Source organism: Candoia aspera, chromosome 3, assembly GCF_035149785.1.
Source record: "Candoia aspera isolate rCanAsp1 chromosome 3, rCanAsp1.hap2, whole genome shotgun sequence".
Lineage (NCBI taxonomy): Eukaryota > Metazoa > Chordata > Lepidosauria > Squamata > Boidae > Candoia > Candoia aspera.
Genome location: NC_086155.1, coordinates 1,786,873 through 1,791,737, shown reverse-complemented (window position 1 = coordinate 1,791,737; position 4,865 = coordinate 1,786,873). Strand labels below are relative to the sequence as shown.

The 4,865-nt window shown below is 49.5% G+C and overlaps 1 long non-coding RNA gene across 1 annotated transcript; it reads left to right on the top strand.

The window, feature by feature from the left end:
• The first annotated feature begins 1,360 nt into the window (after nucleotides 1–1,360).
• On the top strand, nucleotides 1,361–4,555 carry LOC134494774 (uncharacterized). Its single transcript, XR_010067688.1, has 6 exons — nucleotides 1,361–1,611; nucleotides 1,745–1,811; nucleotides 3,113–3,155; nucleotides 3,254–3,317; nucleotides 4,107–4,183; nucleotides 4,376–4,555. It is a non-coding gene; the product is annotated as an uncharacterized LOC134494774 (long non-coding RNA).
• Nucleotides 4,556–4,865: the final 310 nt, after the last annotated feature.

The window sequence follows — 4,865 nt, the reverse complement described above, 5'->3', positions numbered from 1 at the left end:
TGGGGATTTCCGTTATCCTCATATCTGCTGGGCATCTAACTGTGCTGAGAGTCAAGCCCCAACAAATCCTTGTCCTCTCTGGCTGACACCTTCATTTGTTAGAAGGTGGTAGAAAGGTCAAAGAGGTCTGCTAACTTAGGCCTAAGGGAGGAATTAGTGGAAGAAGTGAAGTTCTAGTCCCACCTTAGGCCTGAAAGCCGGCCGGGTGACCTTGGCCCAGTCGCTCTCTCTCAGCCCAGCCCACCTCACAGCGTTGTTGTGGTGGGGAAAGGAGGAGGAGGAAGGAGTATTAGGTACAGTATGTTCCCCGCCTTAAGTTATTTATAAAAATAATAAAGGCGGGATAGAAAACAAACAAACAAACAAACAAACAAATATACATACAGTGGCTTGCCCTGCTGGTGGTGGTGGGGTCTCCTTGGTGATTCCCTGATTAGGGTGTTATTTTCTGCCTGATTGTTTGTCTGGTGTTAATCCCTGCTTTGCTGGCTGCTGGAGGGGACGTGTTCCGGTCCTTTTGATTCCTTCCTCCCTCTGCAGAAGCCAGCCTCTCTCTCTCAGCCCAACTCACCTCACAGGGTTGTTGTGGTGGGGAAAAGAGGAGGAGGGAGGAGTATGAGGTATGTTTGCTGCCTTGAGTTATTTATAAAAATAATAAAGGTGGGGTAGAAATTAAATAAATAGCACCTTCTCTGACTACGAGCCGCTATCTCAGCTCTGATTCCAGATGGGGTAAGTATGGTTTAAATCTTCTTCTTACCACACTCTTCCGAAGACGGGGCTTAAGAAAGGAGCATCCGAACTTCAGTGCGAAGGGACCATATGAGAGAGAAGACACGCATTGGGCGAGGGGGTGAAAGGAGGCCCGTAAGCTCTCGGGTAACCAACAGATAAGCAGTTCTAATTAGAGGCAGCGTTCTAAAGAAGACCTCTCAACTGCGGCAGGTCCCGGCTTTCCCCCCCAGCCTGTAATTTCCAGCGTGACACAAATGGCAGTTATGAAACACATGTGGCGTGCAGTTAGGCTGCTCAGCTGACGACTTGGCTGCTCTTCACAAGCCAAGCGGAACCTCAACTGTTCTTGGATGGGAGACTCTCAGGAAATTCCAGGGCTGTTGACGAGTCAGGGGACTTGATAAACATCGAGGAGGAAGGCCTCGCTGCTGCTGCCAAGAGAATTACACGATGCCCGAGTGTGGCCCACAGGGCCCGCTCCTTAGCCAAAGTTAGCTCGAGTCAGGACTTGGGGGCATGGACACTGCAAGCAGAGGGAAGACAATGTCTCCTTCCCCAAAACTCCGCGCTGAGATTTTCTTTTTGTCTCTTGCTTTACAGACCGCTCCCGTCACCTCCACGGTAGGTAACATCCCTTTGGGACTCTGCTGCTGCCCGGAACATGGTTTCTTTTGGGTATCTGGCTCTTCCTCCATTTGCCCTCCTTTTTACCCCACTCCTTTCCCCCAGGCCATCCTGTACTTCTGGATCACCCTCTTGCAAGGTCCCGTGCTTCAGACTGGAAATGGCTCAGCCGTGGTGCAGGTTTCAGTGCAAGTTGAGTTCTACGTCAAGAACCTGGATGGCTCAGTTACTTCCCTAGTCATCCTGGAAGATGTACGTACCCCCCCCCCAATTAACCCAAATCTTCTTGGGTTGGCTCCCCAGGATGACCGTTGCCCTTTGGGTGCTGCTCTACAGTAGGTCTGGCCTTCTGATGGACTCTCCTCTCCCATCTGTGCATCTACAGAGCCTCAGCTTGAGTGTGGTCTTCTCAGTGGCCAACAGCGACTGTTTGTTGCCGTGTCCATCTCCGGGTGAGAGCTGCATGGGTCTCTGTTTCCACCAGGCCTCCGGTGCTCTGTGGGGCCATCATTATGAAGATGATCTGTTGCCCACCTCTCTTTGGAAGCCCCAGCTGGGTTTGCATACTAGACCATGTCCTTAACCCCATGCGGACAAAATAATGGCTGTTGGGGTGTCCCTGGTGTATGATCCAAAAAGTCAAGATGGCCATGGTCCGATTGAAGCTCTGCCTGCTTTTTATGGTGTTGCACCATCGCAGCTACCATCTTGAGTGTCTGGACCACATCCTGTGGCCACCCTTGACGGCAGTGTTCATATAACAGGCAATTTCTAAACCAGGAAACTGCGTGATGGCTGAACATGATAGGCTGGTTGCCCAAAACATGGTAAGCTCAAACTTCCCACCATTATTTTAGCCTGGTCAAGGGTGTTGTATGAACCAAGCCATTAGATGGGGCTTCCTGTGTTTGAACTGGGTCAAGATTCCATTCTGAGCCTGCTAAGAAACTGATATCTGTGAAAGAAAGATCACAGATCCTGTGGTCTTCTTGTTGACTTTTTGGACCACATAAGCTGTAGTCTGTTTATCTTTGTTGTTGTTTATTCGTTTAGTTGCTTCCGACTCTTCGTGACTTCATGGACCAGCCCACGCCAGAGCTTCCTGTTGGTCGTCAACACCCCCAGCTCCCCCAGGGACGAGTCCGTCGCCTCTAGAATATTCTCCATCCATCTTGCCCTTGGTCGGCCCCTCTTCCTTTTGCCTTCCACTCTCCCTAGCATCAGCATCTTCTCCAGGGTGTCCTGTCTTCTCATTATGTGGCCAAAGTATTTCAGTTTTGCCTTTAATATCATTCCCTCAAGTGAGCAGTCTGGCTTTACTTCCTGGAGGATGGACTGGTTGGATCTTCTTGCAGTCCAAGGCACTCTTAGAATTTTCCTCCAACACCACAGTTCAAAAGCATCGATCTTCCTTCTCTCAGCCTTCCTTATGGTCCAGCTCTCGCAGCCATATGTTACTACAGGGAACACCATTGCTTTAACTATGCAGGCCTTTGTTGTCAGTGTGATGTCTCCGCTCTTCACTATTTTATCGAGATTGGTCATTGCTCTTCTCCCAAGGATTAAGCGTCTTCTGATTTCCTGACTGCAGTCAGCATCTGCAGTAATCTTTGCACCTAGGAATACAAAGTCTTTCACTGCTTCTACATTTTCTCCCTCTATTTGCCAGTTATCAATCAAAGTCTGTTTATCTACCAGAATGAAATTCTGTTACTTTCTTCGATGTGAGCACATTCCCTTTTCTGCCTTTCAGCCATAAAGTTGCCTTCATTTCTTCAGGTGTGGGCATTACTGATGTAAGTGGATTTCTCCTGTGATGTTAGTCCCTTCTCAGGAAGGGGCTCATCCTTTGGCGAAAGATGCCTGCTGACTTCCTTTCCTCTTCCTCTTTCAGATCAGCAGTCTTGAACCTCACTGTGGCAGTCTGCTGGGTGAAACCTTTTTGGTTTCTCTCAATGGTAAGATATTCTGCTAAATCAGGTTTGGGGCTGAGGCAAGCCCCCAGCATCCTTTTTGCACCTCCAGCATCGTAAGATGGATGGTGTGGTCACAATTTGACGGCCAAAAGGCCAACTTTGGAGGACATGATTTTCTTTCTCTCTTTGCAAAATTAAGGGTGGGATTGAGAGTAAAGGACCTTCTCTTCCCAGCCTTGGCCCCCTTAATGGGAAAATCAAAAAGGTGAAAAAGTCCTCCCTGCCCCTTCTAAGGGTTCACCACGCCAGGGGAGACCTCCTGCCGTCCTCTGCAAGGCTGGGAAGCTGAGCTGTGGCCCCCCGGCCCTTTCCAAAGTCCCCAAGGTGGTGCCTGGAGCCTAGAAGTGAGCAGGAATAGGCTTCCAGGAGCCTTTCCCAGATCTGGGGGGGTAGGGGGTGGGGGGATAAGGAAATTTCCTAAGGCAGGGCTTCCTCTTATTCCGAAGATGCCACTGAAAGAGCCATCAGGAGCAATTCCTATGAAGACTTTCCTTGGGACTGAACATGAATAGAAGTGTGAGATGTTGGGGAAGTGGCAGAACAAGCCAGGGAGAGCTTATCTGTCAGACACACCCTGGTGGGTCCTGCACTGAGCAGGGAGTTGGACAGGATGACCTCTAAACTGAGGGCACCAAATTATAGATCATGCTCTGATCAGTGTTTCTCAACCTTGGCAACTCTAAGATGGGTTGAGAAACACTGCCCTCGATGTCTTGCTCAGCAGCTGCTTCTCTTCCAATCGGTCTGAATAATTGGAGGAATTTATTCTAGGGTTCCTCAGTGTAGGACTTCCTCTGCCTTCCATCCTAAACACCGTGGTCAACAATGCTCTCGTCCAGTTCATTGAGGTAAGTTCTCAGCAGGCTAAGGGGAAATCATGCTTGGGACCCCCCCTCCCCCAGGGGTCAGAGTCACTGCCCCTGCCTTTCCCCATCTCAGGGGGTGGGGAGGAGATTTGAATAACAACTTCTACTAAAAGACAAATCCCCAAATGCCAACTGCTTGAACTGATTCATGTTCCCCTTCCTCTCCTTGCCCAGAATGGTCTTCTCCTGTGTATCTAAACCAGAGGACCAGTCCTACGCAGGGGCCTCCTTTGGAGCCAGAGGGAAAGAGGACCAACAGGGACAAACATCTGATGCTGCTTTCTTGCTCAACGGTTCTAACTTGAGTCCAGCTGTTTCCTTTTCATGCGATTCTCTCAATAAAGGAGTTGGCTTGCCACAGCAACCCAAATGGTCGCCTCTTTCTAAAATTTCAGAGTGTGGAGTTGGTATTTAAAGCCTTGCCTCTTGTGTGTGATTTGCACTTCCAATTCAAAAATACTTTGGGGTTTCAACGGTTCTTCCCACTTGGAATTTCTCAAACACTTCTTATTGTATCCCATCACTTGTCAGCCAATAAGAACATCAGCCTTGCCCTGCTGGATGGGAGCCCTAGCCCATCTAGGCCAGCTGTCTGTTGTCACAGTGCCTAACCAACTGCCCAAGGAAGCCCAGCAGATGCCCTTCAGTTTGATTGGCAAATCCC